We start from the raw sequence: 17,505 nt of genomic DNA, 5'->3' as shown, positions 1-17,505 counted from the left end.
GTTAGCTTTCTTTACAAGCTTCCTACTCTTATATATTTGTTTTTCCTTCATTGTAAAACACTTTTGGATATATTGAGATTTATTTTCTGAAGATTACTCACATTTCTCTCTTCTAAAAGTCCCTAAACCTCTTTGATATTCATCCAATTCTCTTATCCCTTCACTAGAAGAGTGTGGTCAGAATTGAAGAGACTTATATCTTCATCAAGGAGTGGCGTCTCTTGGGAGAGTTCTCCACTAAACCGTGGTGGCTCTAAGGTCTCCTCCTCTATTGGAGACCTTAGGAAAGCTTAATAAGAATCAAGGAGCCAAAGATCTAGGCAGGAACTTGAAGAGGATTCAATATCAATCCGGATTCTCCACCAAGTTTCCATCACTTGGTATCAAGAGCTAGGTCTCCTTGGTAAATTATTTCATGAGCTTTTGTCTTCCAATTTTTTTCGGTTCAAATCATGTAAAATTGTGTCTAAGCTGTTCCTACATGTATTTCCTTTTTTTGTCTTGTGTTTGTGTGCCTTGAGTTGTTCTTGTGTCACACCTATAAATCTATAGAACACATTCTGATGGAGGACCATCCAAGGAAGAGGAATACATGAAGGCCATTGGACCTTTGACAAGGTCCATGGTAAGGAAGCTAGAAGAGACATCTAAGGAGGAGGTGCTTCTTAGACCCTTGCTCACCATGAGCATTGTGTACTTTTCTCCTTAGTAGTATCTTGAGTAGTTCCATTGTATATATTGTATATAGTAGACTTTGTATAGGATTGTTTTGCCTTTGTATTTTGGAGGCACCTTTTTCTTTTTAGAGGTAGGCATAGGAGTGGCATTAGAAGACTAAAGTGTGCTCCTAGCATTTTAGCCAAATGTGGCCTTAGGATAAAGGTTTTACATATTGGACTCATTTAACTCCTAATTTTTCATAGATTTGATTTAGCTAGGTACCATTCACATTGAATGAACCTAACTAAACCAAATGAACCATTTTCAAACCGGGTGGAGTTAAATGGAACCAATCAAAACCGTCCACATCTTTGTGTTCACACCTTGTGTTCACATTGGTGCACACTTGGCCAAATGCTTGGACCTCCTTTCTCTCCTACACAAGGGCGGTTCAGGAAGGCTCAACCATGGTTCTTAGTGAACCATGGTCTAGTCTTTTCTTGCTCCCTAAGTTGGACGGACCCAACCATGGTTCCTAGTGAACCATGGTCTAGTCTAGCTTAACCCCTAGGTGGCCACGCCTATATAGCTTCAAAATTTCACTTGTATAACACTTTTGGCATTAATGAGAATTGAGTATTCAGATTAGAGATCAGATTTCTCTCCTCCCAAAGGTCCTAAATCTCTTTGTGCAAAACCAATCTCTTATCACTTTTCCAAAGACAAGTGTGGCGGATTGAAGAGTGCTTATCCCTTCACCAAGAGTGGCGCATTCTTGAGAGGTTTCCCCACCATCTTAAGGTGGCCGTGAGGTTCCTCCCTCCATTGGAGCCTTACACAAGCATTGGAAGGATTCTAGGAGCCAAAGATCTAGGGAAAGACTTGAAGGAAGCTACATCAATCCGGCCTCCTCCAAAGTTCTTCCATCATTTGGTATCAAGAGCTAGGTCTCCAAGTAATCCGATTCCATTGCTTTCTTTCTTTTCTTTTGCATGTCTTGAATCATCTTGGTAGAGTCTTGTTGCTGTTCTCCTTGTCTTCTTTTTCCTTTTTGAGTCTTGGTATGTTCTTGGAGTGATTCTTGTGTCACATTTATAAATCTATAGAATTCACTCACATTGTCTTGCTTTTCTTGGTTCATTTTTGATAATTCTTGTGAATCAATCTTGGTATGTGATGTAGGTACTCTTTGTTTGTCTTTCTATATGAATTAGGATTGTCTTTATTTTCTTTTGTGTCCCTACAAGTTTCGGTCTTAAAAGAAAATTCAAGAAAGAAACAAGAATGCATGCTTTTTCTTTTTGTAATCTACTAGTTTTGTCCTAGTTGTCATGTGTAGTTCTTGCTTGTCATTAAATCCGTGTAGCCCCTTTTTCTTTTTGAATCTTGAAATATTAATCTCTGAACTTGAGTTGTGTCATTGCTGGTTGCATGTTAAAATCATTCTTAGAGTGCTCACAAATTAATTCCTATGCATGTTATTAGACCTAACATGTTCTAGAGTCAATTTTTGTGAAATTCTTTGCTATTAGTTTCATAGCAATTGTTGACCAGCAATTCTTTTGTGTGTCTTGTGCTTGCTTTGATTAAAGAAAACAGAGAAAGAAGTGCCTAGAAAACATTCTTTAAGTGTGCTAAAAGAAGTGACAAAATGGAACAAAACTAGTACTAAAAAGTGCTGAAAATTTTGCCTAAGTGCACTTGGAATTTCTCCTCTTCTTTCTCTTCTTTTCTCCACCACTTGGAAACCTTTGAATTTGTGATTGGCCTCTGTTTAAAGTGCTTAACATTCTGTGCTTAAAGAAAGGAAAAGATTTCAAAAGGCAAAGAAAAAGAAAAAGAAAGCAAAAGAAAAGAAACTAGAAAAAAAAAATTCAAGTTGAAAAATTAGCAATTTGTAGCACTTGGCCTATTGATTTTTGTGTGAATTTTTGTATGTGGTTTCCTCACTGTCCAGTGGCTGAAAAGAGTTTTAAAAATCATCTTAGCATTGCACAAATTTTGTTTTTGGTTTTTGTAATCAAATCTAGTGCCATTCTTAGGAAAATCTTTTGAGTGCTAGCTTTGAAATTAGTCTTAATTGTTGCTTTGTGTCTTTTTGGCTCTCTTTGTTTGTCTCATCAATTTCCATTAGAGTTTTGCCCTTCCCAAATTGTGCTTTTCAGTTTTACTTCTTTGGCCTCTTTCCTCTCTTGTTTTGCTTGCTAAGCTTGGTGAAGTAATAGGCCTTGTTCAAGTCATTACACTTGGAAGGAAGGTATAATTGAGGCATGTGGTTGACCTCAAAGGAGTTTAGCCTTGAAGGAGGATTGAGGTACATAATTGCTGAGTGAAACACATTAAGAGAGGCTGACTTGTTTGCTCCTTGTGCAGCCAAAATTTGCTTTGAATTTGTAGGTGAAAATTGGTGGCAATTGGTGGCGGCCTTGGTGTAGATTGGTGGCGGTTTTGGTGTATCTTTGTGGCGGCCTTGGTGGAACCTTGTGGCTGTTTGTAAGACCTTGAAGAGGACTTGGTTCCAGCCAATTTGGGGCGTTTCCCTGGGGTTCAAAACTGCACCAAACTGTCCCAGCTGCCTTGGTGGAAGATAGGCCAAGAAGAACCGTTGTTTTGTATTGACTATTTGAGTTGTAACTTCATAATTTTGTTGAATAGTTTTGTGTGATTTCTCTTGTATTCAACTTGCATTTAGGGGTGGCTGTTTGGACATTAAGTAAGCTCCACCACCTCCTAAATAGTCCTACTTAATTTCTATTAGCTTCGATTAGTGCTTGTGGAAGGGTCCCCAAAGGCTTTAAGTGCCACCTTGGGCTTCCACTAGGAACCGGCTAGATTTAGTTTTAGCTTTCATAAACCGGATTTCTAGGTTGGTGAAAGTGTCCCAAAAAGCCTTAGGTGCTACTTGGACTTTCACCTTAGGATAAGCGACTAGTATATGCTTTATTTGCTTTCATTTTAATTGTTTAGCTCCTAGGTTCGTTTAGAAGGCTTCTATTGCCTACTAGGGGTTTCGTGCACACACACACACTACTTTACTTGTCTTGTGTGGAACTTTGTTTTGTAAGAAAAGTACAAAGGGGTTTAGTAATTTCCACTTGAAAAGGCTTGGTTATTAAGTGGCTCCTTGTAGCTCACCTCCCTTGATAGTGCAACTTGTATACTTAGACCTCTAAGTACTTAGTACTACACCAAACAAGTTTTTGTGAAAACTTTTATCACTCACTTTGCAATTTTCAAAGACTTGTGAAAACCTTTTACCTTGCAAAAATGAGTGATCATTCTCATAATAGTAGTGTGCATGGTCATCACTCCCCTAAGAGCCATAAGAGTACTAAGGAAGAACTTAGGGAACTTAAGGAATACATTAGAAAAAAAGAACTAGAAAATGAAAAAAACAATGAAACAATTAGAGAGTTGTTAAATAAACGTGTTGTGGGTGAGACTAGCAAACCCCACGGCCATGAGGGTCATGGACCTTCTAGGTCCAAAGGCTATCACTCGCACACACATTCACTAACAAGTGAAGGGTTGCATAGTAGTCATCATGATGATGGTTACTACCAAAGACCCCCTAGGCACCATAGGCCTAAGCATAAAACAACTCCTAAAGAACCTAGGTTTGACCTTCCTCCCTTCCATGGCAAGGATAGTGTGGATGACTATTTAGATTGGGAGATGAAGGTTGAACAACTCTTCACTTGCCACAATGTAGGTGAAGACCGAAAGGTTCCCATGGCTACTCTTAGCTTTCAAGGTTATGCCATGTATTGGTGGACTTCCCTAGTTAGAGAAAAACAAATTCATCATGAGCCTCCAATCCAATATTGGAATGAGCTAAGGAGTGCCTTGAGGAGAAGGCACATTCCTCCATACTTTGAGAGGGAGTTAATGGACAAGCTCCAAAGACTCCAACAAAGAAATTTGAGTGTTGAGGAATATAGGCAACAAATGGAGTTGCTTATGATGAGAGCGGGAATTAGGGAGGAAGAAAGAACCACCATAGCTAGGTTTCAAAGTGGCTTAAACCTAGAGATTAGGGATAAAGTTGAGCTATTACCCTATAGAGACCTAAATGAACTAGTTCAACTTTGTGTGAGGGTAGAACAACAATTAAAAAGAAAACCTAGTTTTAGGAAGGAAACTACCCCCTACCCTAAGAAAGATTTCAAGAAGGAGGGTACCCCCTCCTATTCAAAGGATAAGTCACTAAAAGAGAAACCTAAGGAAAGACCTTCCCATGATACTAGGACTAGCTCCATAAAATGTTTTAAGTGCTTAGGAAGGGGACACATAGCTTCCCAATGCCCTACAAAAAAAACCATGATCATTAGGGGTAATGAGATCCTAAGTGAGGAGAGCACTTCATCTTCTTCCTCTTCCTCAAGTGAAGAAGACGAAAGCCATAGTTCTAGTGAGGAAGCACCATGTGAGGGTGATCTATTAATTGCCCAAAGATTATTGACTAACCAACTTAAGGAACAAGACCAATCACAATGAGAGAATCTCTTTCATTCTAGATGCAAGATTTTCAAGAAAACATGTTCTCTCATTGTTGATAGTGGCTCTTGTAACAATTTTGTAAGCCAAAGGTTAGTTGATAAGCTTAACTTGACTACTATAGCCCATCCTAAATCTTACAAACTTCAGTGGCTTAATGAGGATGGACCTATAGAAGTCAAAGATCAAGTAAATGTGCCTTTTTCCATTGGGAAGTATAAAGATGAAATTTTATGTGATATCATTCCCATGGATGCAAGTCATATTTTACTTGGTAGACCGTGGCAACATGATAGACAAGCCATCCATGATGGTGTCACCAATAAGATCCGCCTAGTCCATCTAGGTAAAAAGCATACCTTGATCCCTCTTACACCTTCCCAAGTGTTAGAAGATCAAGTGGCCATGAAAAAGAAAATTGTGGAAGAAAAGAAAAAAGAAAAAAGAAAAAAAAAACCTCTTAAGTTGTGAAAAAGAGGAAGAGAAGGTTATAGAGTTGGAAGGAAGTGTCCCTTCCAAGGTAGTTGTCCCTAGGAGTCAATTTTCTATAAATCATTCCATTAAACAATGTCTCCTAGTTGATCAACCTCTTTTCCTTCTCTATGCTAAAGAGACACTTGCTGCCACAAATTTTGAATTTGAGTCTCTACCAAAGGGGGTTCAAAACCTTTTAAAAGAATTTGATGACCTATTTCCCAAAGAAGTTCCAAGTGGGCTTCCTCCTTTAAGGGGAATAGAACATCAAATTGATTTGGTTCCCGGGGCAAGCCTACCCAATAGGCCCGCCTATAGGACCAACCCCCAAGAAACAAAAGAAATAGAGACCCAAGTTGAAGATTTGATGAAGAAGGGATGGGTTCAAAAGAGCTTAAGCCCTTGTGCTGTGCCAGTTCTTTTAGTTCCAAAGAAAGATGGGACTTGGAGAATGTGCACGGATTGTCGAGCTGTAAATAATATAACCATTAAGTATAGGCATCCAATCCCTAGGTTAGATGACATGCTAGATGAGTTGCATGGAGCACTCATATTTTCTAAAATTGATCTTAAGAGTGGTTATCATCAAATAAGGATCAAAGAAGGAGATGAATGGAAAACCGCTTTTAAAACCAAGTTTGGATTATATGAATGGTTAGTCATGCCTTTTGGTTTGACCAATGCTCCTAGCACCTTTATGAGGTTAATGAACCATATCTTAAGGGATTGTATAGGTAGATTTGTAGTTGTTTATTTTGATGACATCCTAATCTATAGTAAAAGCCTTAAAGAACACCTAGAACACCTTAGAAATGTCTTGCTTCTTCTTAGGGAAAACCATCTCTATGCTAACTTAGAAAAATGCACATTTTGCCAAGAAAGTGTGAATTTCTTAGGGTTTATAGTTGGCAAGGAGGGGGTTAAGGTGGACCCCGAGAAGGTTAGAGCCATCCAAGAGTGGCCTACCCCTAAGAATGTGGGAGACATTAGGAGTTTCCATGGTTTAGCAAGCTTCTATAGGAGGTTTGTTAAAGACTTCTCCACCATAGCATCTCCTCTTAATGAGTTGGTCAAGAAGGATGTGCCTTTTGTATGGGGGGAGAAGCAAGAAAAGGCTTTTCATAACTTAAAGGACCAACTTACACATGCACCTATTCTAGCTCTTCCAAACTTTTCTCAAACTTTTGAGCTAGAATGTGATGCAAGTGGTTTAGGAATAGGTGCGGTCCTACTTCAAGGTGGTCACCCCATTGCTTATTTTAGTGAAAAACTTAGAGGTCCCACCTTGAATTACCCCACCTATGATAAAGAGCTCTATGCTCTTATAAGAGCCCTCAAAACTTGGGAGCATTACTTAGTGACTAAAGACTTCATCATTCATACCGATCATGAGTCACTAAAGTATTTGAGAGGGCAAGGTAAGTTAAATAAGAGACATGCTAAGTGGGTAGAATATTTAGAGCAATTTCCATATGTGATCAAGTACAAGAAGGGAAAAAGTAATGTGGTGGCCGATGCCCTTTCTAGAAGATACACATTACTTACTACCTTGAGTTCCCAAATTCTTGGATTTGACAATGTAGACCCCTAAAATTGTCCGGGTCGGAAATAAAAGCTTGAAGATTCTCGAAGACTGAAGGATAATCAGCCAGAAGGACTCCTGGAAAGCCCTAGGAGGGTTCTCTGTAGGTCTAGAGGTCTTAGAATAGCTAAAAAATAAGGAAGTGGAGGGAAAAAGCCCAATACGGCCGTACTGAACTTAATACGGCCGTATTGAAGCTTCAATACGGCCGTACTGAAGTCAGTACGACCGTATTGACACTTCAATACGACCGCCGCGAACTCAATACGGGCGTATTGAAATTTCTGACTTTCAATACGACCGTATTGAACTCCAATACGACCGTATTGAAGCTCAAAAATTTCAATACGGCCGTATTGGCCCTGTAGGCCGTACTGCGCCTATCCCCTATAAATATGACGTCAATTGGACGTCATTCCACACTTTTTCAACCATTTCTTGACTCTCTTATTGAGTGTTCTGGGGTTTTTGAGCAGTGCTCTGCCTTAGGAACCTCTCTAGGAGTCGATCCGACGAAGTTTTGGAATTCCGAGCACTTAGCTTGGAGATTCGAACCTAGTCGAAGGGAAATCCTCCGGATTTCCATAGTCAAAAGTTTTTAGGAAGGAGCGAGCGAGCTTGTAGAGCGAGGGAACGCCAAAAAGCTTCCCAGTTTTACTCAATATATAAAAGCACGCTTCAAGAGGTTTCTTCTTCAATCCTTCCTTTTACTGCTTTCTGTGTGAATATTTAAACTGTCATCATGTAGATAGTCAATTTATAATTGCTTAGAATAAATAGGGGTAATTTAGTAATTTTATACTGTTCTGTTAAAAATAATCTGTCATAGGGAACCCGAAAGGGGCGCTGTGGGGTGCTAACACCTTCCCCACGCGTAACCGACTCCCTTACCCAACTCTGGTTGTAGTGGCCAAAGTTGATTTTTAAATCAATTGCCTTATCCCTTTTTCCAATGTTTTGAGTAAAACATTGGTGGCGACTCCACGAACCCTCCTTTATGAAAACCACTAATCCATGGAGGGTCCCGCTTGGGATTAATATGGATTGGTGAGACATTTAATAAATAAATTGGATAAGATCGACAAGGTCTCAGTTTGAGAACAAGTCGTTCTAATAATCCAATACATTTTCAAAACTAAAATAAAAGCGAGCTCGACCTCCTTCGCGAATGCCGAAAGCCCCGTTTCGGGCCGGTGGCGACAGATGGCGACTCCACTGGGGAAGCTTCGAGAGTCAGTCCCATTTAGTGACAGATTATTTTTAACAAATAATAGTTAAAAATTACTTTATTACCCCTCACTTGTATGATAACATGTTTATCTATTTGGCTTTAATAACTGTTGTATTTTTAAATTTACGCAATTGTTTGAAATAAAAACTGCACACAAACCTTTGCACACAACAGTTCCCTCTATACCCGGGGGCATGAGTGATTAACCATAGGGAGTGGATGTTAGTACGGCCGGTTGTCGAATGGGTCTATAGGTGCCCGTAGACCGTTGTCGGAAAACATCACTCAAGGTGATAACCATGAACTCGAGTCCGACAGTGCGTTGGAACTTTCCATCGACTTACGACGAGAGGAATTGGGTCCCTATAATGGGGGCACCTTGGGGGCCTTTGACCAAGTGAGAACAGTTAGATCCTCCTTGAATATGCACTTTTCTGCAGGAGACCCCTACCTCGTGATTCGCTCGTGACTGTTCGTGGATGAGTGAATTGTTTGTGTAAATGCTTATGTGCAATTGTTTGTGCATTAATAAATAACCTCGTGATAAGGTCTAAGAATAAATCCCCATGCATGAAAAAACCATGACATGAGAGGAAAGACAATGTGTGAAAATATAATAAAAGTAAGGAGCATAGGCATCATTATCAATAATACCTCATGCATCCTCATCATCATTTATAGGTTCACTAATACCCTCTCGATGTGAGTGAAAGAGACCCGTGACTATTGAGATTCTCCGTTGTGGAGAGATAATAGCCTAGGGAGGGTGATAAACTTTCATCTTAAAAAGGCAGCGCCTCAAAGATGAAAGATTATCAAGCTCACATCAAGAGTGTATTCATATCATAAATAAGCTAATTAGAATAAACATTCATTTTAGAAAGTGGCTGGTCATCTCTCTGTCCTTACGCGCGCACAGAGAATCAAGAAAATGGAAGCGCTAGAGGAGCAAATTAAGAAGCTTACAGCCGAGCTCTCACAGCTCAAGGAGCAAATGGCGCAAGTGATGGAACTCATGCGTCACCACAACATACACGGGGCTGAGCACAGTGACCATGAGTCCCATCATGTTGAAGGAAAAGTGGAACAAGAGCTGAAAAGTGGGAAGCTAGTTAAACCTTCCCAATCATTTAAAGCTAAGAAGACCTTTGGGAAGAAGAAGGAAGGAGGAGTCAATGCTATAACCATTTCCTCATCTTCTTCCACTTCGAAGTCAGGAAAATCGCAATTCAACCCTGTGAGGAAGTTTGATAAACTTCCGACCACATATAACGATCTCCTGCCGAAGCTAGTGGAAGCACGTCTTCTAGCTTACGTTCCACCAAGGAAGATGGATCCACCTTATCCCGAGTGGTACAAACCACAAGATAAATGCCTATACCACTCGGGGGCATCAGGGCATTCAACAGAGAACTGTCTAGCTCTCAAACACAAGGTCCAAAGCCTTATTGATGCCGGGTGGATCACTTTTGATTCAACAGCGCCCGACGTGAGTAAGAATCTTCGGCCAAAGCAGGAATAGAGAGAAGAACAAGCCACGATAGGGCCCCTTCATATTTTTTAGGGACTCATGATCAGTACCCGAGATCATGAGGACCTTTTCATGTAAATAAGGGTTTTGTACAGTTTTATATACATACATCAATAAAGAGGCATTTTCACATTACTCTCTTTTTGTTCTTTTCTCTCTTTCCTCATTAACATTAATAATTCTAAACCTAAACAGAACCAATAAAATAATTATGTCTGTAATTGTTCGCTCTGACCGGGATCCAAAAGTGAATGGGTTGAGTTGGAGAGTGATGAGGAGACCATTTCTCCGGATCTGCAAAGATTGCTAGATTAAGAAGCTCGTCAAGAGAAATTGGAGATTGTGGATTTGGGGCATGGCCGAAAGATATAAGAGGTCAACATGGGGACCCATACCAGTGATGAAATAAGAACACATTTTTCCGCTATGATTATAATAAAATCATTCTTCATTGCTTCTTTTCTTGCTTATAATAAAATTCTAAACCACATTATTTTTAACCCTGTTTGAATAAACATGAATAAGGTTAAAATCATCTTAATGATAATAAACCCACATCATTTTTATGTGGATGTGTGTGTGACAACTTGGAGCACCTTTTCTTGGCATCAATAAGTGCCATCATGGATAAAAGAAATCCTAAAGATAATAAGCTCGGCAGGAAACCCAAAAAGGGGACTGCGCAAAAATAAGAGCAAAAGACCCGCTAGGAATCCCACGAAAGGGTGACCTAGGCAAAAGATAGGGTTACAAAAATAAACAAAAACAAAGGTCCGCTAAAACGCCACAAAAGGGTGTTTTAGGCAAAAATAAGGACAATCAAAAAACAAAAGAAATCCATGATGGTACCATGAACCAAATTCAAAAAGAAAGGTTCAAGGGAAGCTATCCAAGTTGTCGAATCACAACACGATTTTTTAACTTCATAAGTGTTTAATCAAACAAGCCTAAACACTTAAGCCTACCTTGGCCACCCATTCTTACAAAAACCATTTTTGAAAAAATAAATCCCCTCTAAAACACAAACTTCAGAATAAAAATATCTTTCTTTTCTTTTCTCTCTTGTCCCAAAAGGATTTTAGGATAATCTAGTGGAAGCATGGAGAAATAAATCATCACTGATAATGGATCTAATCTGAATAATAAAATGGTGGAAGAACTGTGCCAAGAATTCAAGATCCAACACCACAACTCTTCCCCATATCGGCCAAAGATGAATGGGGCAGTCGAGGCAACCAATAAGAACATCAAAAAAAAAAAAAAAAAAAAAAAAAAAAATAGTGCAAAAGACGGTTGTCTCATTTAAAGACTGACACGAGATGTTACCCTTCGCTCCTCATGGCTATAGGACTTCAGTACGTCCATTTACAGGAGCTACTCCATTCTCACTCGTTTATGGGGTGGAGGCAGTTCTACCCATCGAAGTCGAGATATTCTATCTAAAGGTAATCATGGAAACAAAACTTTCCGAGGCAGAATGGGTTCAAAGCCAATATGACCAGTTGAACCCTATCAAAAAGAAACGGCTGAACACCATATGCCATGGTCAAGCCTATCAGAGGAAGATCAAAAAGGCTTTTGACAAGAAAGTCCACCCTCGAGTCTACCATGAGGGAGAGTTGGTAATGAAGAAATTGCTACCAACTCAAAAGGACAAAATCGGAAAGTGCGCCCCAAATCACGGAGGACCATACGTGGTAAAACGAGCCTTCTCAGGAGGAGCATTGATCCTCACAGACATGGATGGAGAAGAACTTCGATACCCAGTCAACATTGACGTGGTAAAGAAGTACTATGCTTGAAGACGTTGCTTGCATAGGCCCGCTAGGATGAAAACCCAAAAAGGGCGTCCTAGGCAAAAGTTAGGGCAAAATAAAAAGCCTGCCAGTACAAGGGTACTAGGCAAAACAAAGGCAAATTTACCCCGTTAGGATACGTCCTAAGCAAAAGTTAGGGGCAAAAGAATAAGATATAAAAACAAAGCCAGCAACGATCACTTGAACCGAAAACCGAAAGGCGGTTCAAGTGATTATCTTCTAGAAGCAAGCATCTTGCAGCATCTACACTCCTGGCTCAGGCCGAAGCAATTAGGGGAACGTAAAGAGCAACAATTACAGATATAATTGTTAAGCCCAATGTATATAGCCTACCCTGGCCAGCCATTCTTCAGAAATTTCCTTCTGTATATCTTTCTGTAAAAACACTTGTGAATATCAATAAAAATATCCATTTGTTTCTTTTCTTTCTTGACCATGTGATTATGCCTCTGAATTGGTTTTTCATAAAATTGTACGAAATTCCATTAATAATCGGTCAATAAAAGAAAATTGGAGGGGTTCCTGTAAAATCCATAATCTCCTGCATAAAGGCTCACAAAAATACTCCCTCGCGTCAATGACAGAAAGTCCTCCAAGAAGAAGGGGATAGGGAGAGCCACTCACTTTTCTAAATAAATGAACAAAAGTAAAAATTGTATTGCATTTGTGCATCACACACACATTAGTTGCACATTCAAAGACCTTATCATGAGGCAACCGCATAAAATAGAAAAATAGAAAATTGCTTGTGTATGACAGCAGCAAGCAAAATACAAAGATTCAGAAAATCAACAGCATCATACAGAATAACTGAGCCTGGAGAGGCTTGCCGAAAGAATACTCTCAAAATAACTGAGCCTGGAGAGGCTCGCCGAAATAATACTCTCTCAAAATAACTGAGCCTGGAGAGGCTCGCCGAAATAATACTCTCAGAATAATTGAGCCTGGAGAGGCTTGCCGAAATAATACTCGTACAGAATAATTGAGCCTGGAGAGGCTTGCCGAAACAATACTCCCACAGAATAATTGAGCCTGGAGAGGCTTGCCGAAATAATACTCCTACAAAATAACTGAGCCTGGAGAGGCTTGCCGAAATAATACTCTCTCATAAATCTAATTTCTTTAACACTTTTAATTTCTGTACAGCAAAAGCCAAAAACATAAAAAAGGCAAAATACAGAAAAAGCCAAAATCAGAAGAAAAGGCAAAATACAGAAAAAGCCGAACATAAAAAAGGCAAGGATATAGAAAATCCAACAAACAATTTGTACCGAATAACTAAGCCTGGAGAGGCTTACCAAAATAATACTCCACATCCTCCACAGTATGCAGAATAACTGAGCCTGGAGAGGCTCGCAGAAATAATACTCCCCAGAGGGAACCTCAGCTCAAGCTCACGGGAAAATCCCCAGCGAGAGCTATCAAAGCAAGATCGACGCAATCCCCAATGGAAGTGCGATCATCCAAACAGTATATACAAGTCAAAGGACTTAACACTTCCTCAGTGGAAGATAGCTCTCCGACTCAAAGCGCTGAGCGAGGCTAAGCCTGTAGAGGCTTCCTAAATAATACTCTGGGATACAATAAGATCCCCAAATCCCCAATCGCCTACTCAAGAGGCATCCCTGCAAAAAGGAGAAGAAAATCAAAAATATCAATAAGTATTCCCCAAGTGGAATCCGGCTCTTAGCCAAACATCGAACGTCAAGCCGATACGCCTAACAGAAGAGGCTAATCAAAATCAACGACGAAATCCCCCAGCGGATAACAGCCTACACAGAGGCAACAAAATCCAAAAATCAAAAAGAGATACCCGAATAAGGATGAACCGGGATACTCCACCAACGTCAAAGGACGTCAGCCAAACATAAGGCATCGCTCAATTCAAGAAGAGCATCTGTGTCTACACCCCAAGGAAACAGAAATTCCTCAATGGGTACCAACAACGCAATGCAAGTTGGGGCACAGGAACCTATGAATGACTGCACATCCCCTAGACGGATCCCTGCGTTATCCAGCCCCCAGTGGCACCAAAATCAAAATCAAACCGTCAAAGCAGCATCGTGGACTGTGGAGACAAAAATCATCTCAAATCCCTGGAGAGGGCAAACTCACATTGCCAATGTCGTCAAGAACACGGAGGCAGACCCTGGAGAGGGCCAACTCACCCTGGAGAGGGCAAGACTCACGCACAAGTCTGGAGAGGCGACGATTAATACTCACCCTGGAGAGGGCAAGACTCACGCACAAGTCTGGAGAGGCGACGACTAATACTCACCCCGGAGAGGGCAAACTCACCCCGGAGAGGGCAAACTCACCCTGGAGAGGGCAAACTCACCCTGGAGAGGGCAAGACTCACGCACAAGTCTGGAGAGGCGACGACTAATACTCACCCCGGAGAGGGCAAACTCACCCCGGAGAGGGCAAACTCACCCTGGAGAGGGCAAACTCACCCTGGAGAGGGCAAGACTCACGCACAAGTCTGGAGAGGCGACGATTAATACTCACCCCGGAGAGGGCAAACTCACCCTGGAGAGGGCAAACTCACCCTGGAGAGGGCAAGACTCACGAGGCGACGATTAATACTCACCCTGGAGAGGGCAAGACTCACGCTACCAAAGTGACTAGAAGCGCGGAGGTATGCACCAACCTGGAGAGGCTACTCAACAATTTTCCCACCTGAAGACACTACAAGTCGGAAGGATGGCACATCACCCGGACAATTGGGTCAACTCCTTTATTTGTCAGCCGGTACACCAAAAGACCGTTTGACTAAGTAAAGGGGGGGCAGCTGTAGACCCCTAAAATTGTCCGGGTCGGAAATAAAAGCTTGAAGATTCTCGAAGACTGAAGGATAATCAGCCAGAAGGACTCCTGGAAAGCCCTAGGAGGGTTCTCTGTAGGTCTAGAGGTCTTAGAATAGCTAAAAAATAAGGAAGTGGAGGGAAAAAGCCCAATACGGCCGTACTGAACTTAATACGGCCGTATTGAAGCTTCAATACGGCCGTACTGAAGTCAGTACGACCGTATTGACACTTCAATACGACCGCCGCGAACTCAATACGGGCGTATTGAAATTTCTGACTTTCAATACGACCGTATTGAACTCCAATACGACCGTATTGAAGCTCAAAAATTTCAATACGGCCGTATTGGCCCTGTAGGCCGTACTGCGCCTATCCCCTATAAATATGACGTCAATTGGACGTCATTCCACACTTTTTCAACCATTTCTTGACTCTCTTATTGAGTGTTCTGGGGTTTTTGAGCAGTGCTCTGCCTTAGGAACCTCTCTAGGAGTCGATCCGACGAAGTTTTGGAATTCCGAGCACTTAGCTTGGAGATTCGAACCTAGTCGAAGGGAAATCCTCCGGATTTCCATAGTCAAAAGTTTTTAGGAAGGAGCGAGCGAGCTTGTAGAGCGAGGGAACGCCAAAAAGCTTCCCAGTTTTACTCAATATATAAAAGCACGCTTCAAGAGGTTTCTTCTTCAATCCTTCCTTTTACTGCTTTCTGTGTGAATATTTAAACTGTCATCATGTAGATAGTCAATTTATAATTGCTTAGAATAAATAGGGGTAATTTAGTAATTTTATACTGTTCTGTTAAAAATAATCTGTCATAGGGAACCCGAAAGGGGCGCTGTGGGGTGCTAACACCTTCCCCACGCGTAACCGACTCCCTTACCCAACTCTGGTTGTAGTGGCCAAAGTTGATTTTTAAATCAATTGCCTTATCCCTTTTTCCAATGTTTTGAGTAAAACATTGGTGGCGACTCCACGAACCCTCCTTTATGAAAACCACTAATCCATGGAGGGTCCCGCTTGGGATTAATATGGATTAGTGAGCCTTTTAATAAAATTGCTCGTTTGACGAGGTCTCAGTTTGAGAATAAGTCATTCTAGCAATCCACATTTTTCAAACAAATAAACGAGTCCAACCATCCTTCGCGAATGCCGAAAGCCCCGTTTCGGGCCGGTGGCGACAGACAACATTAGGGAATTGTATGAAAATGATCTAGATTTTCAGTCCACTTACAAGCAATGTCTTAAAAGGGCCTTTGATGGATTCTACATCAATGATGGGTACTTGTATAAAATGGGAAAAATTTGCATACCCAAAGGATCCATTCGAAAGTTCTTAGTAAAGGAAAGTCATGAAGGAGGTCTCATGGGCCATTTTGGAGTTGATAAAACTCTAAGTTTTGTAAAAGAAAAATTTTATTGGCCACACATGAGAATAGACGTCCAAAGGCATTGCTCAAAATGCATAGCTTGTTTACAAGCTAAATCAAGAGTTATGCCTCATGGACTCTATACACCTCTACCTATAGCTAGCACCCCTTGGGAAGACATTAGCATGGATTTTGTACTTGGTCTCCCAAGAACCCAAAGGGGTCATGATTCTATCTTTGTGGTAGTGGACCGATTTTCAAAGATGGCTCACTTTATTCCATGCCACAAGGTAGATGATGCTAGCCATATCTCAAGACTATTCTTTAAAGAAGTTGTGAGATTACATGGAATCCCTAAAACAATAGTCTCGGATAGGGATGTTAAGTTCCTTAGTCACTTTTGGAAAACACTTTGGGAAAGACTAGGAACTCAACTTCTATTTTCTACTACTTGTCACCCACAAACCGATGGGCAAACTGAAGTAGTAAATAGATCCTTATCTACTCTATTGAGGGTCATTTTAAAGAACAACAAGAAGTCTTGGGATGAACATCTTCCTCATATAGAGTTTGCATATAATAGGGTAGTCCACAAGACTACCAATCTTTCTCCTTTTGAGGTTGTTTATGGCTTTAACCCTCTCACACCTTTGGATATACTACCTTTGCCTAGTACTTCTTCTTATGTTCACAAAGAAGGAGTTTCTAAGGCTGATTTTATAAGAAAACTCCATGAGAAGGTTAAAGACCACATAGAAAAACAAACTCAAAAATATATGGAATACAACAACAAAGGGAGAAAACAAATTATTTTTGAGGAAGGAGACTTAGTTTGGCTTCATTTGCGCAAGGAAAGATTTCCTACTCAAAGGAAGTCTAAACTAAGTCCAAGAGGAGATGGTCCATTCAAAGTACTCCAAAGAATAAATGACAATGCCTACAAAATAGATTTACCTTCTGATTATGGTGTTAGTAATACATTTAATGTTTGTGATCTTATGCCTTTTTCAGGGAATGCTAACATGAATGATGAAGAGGTAGATCTGAGGACAGATCCTTCCCAAGAAGGAGGGTATGATGGAGGACCATCCAAGGAAGAGGAATACATGAAGGCCATTGGACCTTTGACAAGGTCCATGGTAAGGAAGCTAGAAGAGACATCTAAGGAGGAGGTGCTTCTTAGACCCTTGCTCACCATGAGCATTGTGTACTTTTCTCCTTAGTAGTATCTTGAGTAGTTCCATTGTATATATTGTATATAGTAGACTTTGTATAGGATTGTTTTGCCTTTGTATTTTGGAGGCACCTTTTTCTTTTTAGAGGTAGGCATAGGAGTGGCATTAGAAGACTAAAGTGTGCTCCTAGCATTTTAGCCAAATGTGGCCTTAGGATAAAGGTTTTACATATTGGACTCATTTAACTCCTAATTTTTCATAGATTTGATTTAGCTAGGTACCATTCACATTGAATGAACCTAACTAAACCAAATGAACCATTTTCAAACCGGGTGGAGTTAAATGGAACCAATCAAAACCGTCC

This window comes from Cajanus cajan, chromosome 4 (genome assembly GCF_000230855.2).
Source record: "Cajanus cajan strain Asha chromosome 4, NIPB_CcT2T_4, whole genome shotgun sequence".
Lineage (NCBI taxonomy): Eukaryota > Viridiplantae > Streptophyta > Magnoliopsida > Fabales > Fabaceae > Cajanus > Cajanus cajan.
The sequence above is the reverse complement of the archived record's forward strand: the minus strand, read 5'-3'. Positions refer to the sequence as shown.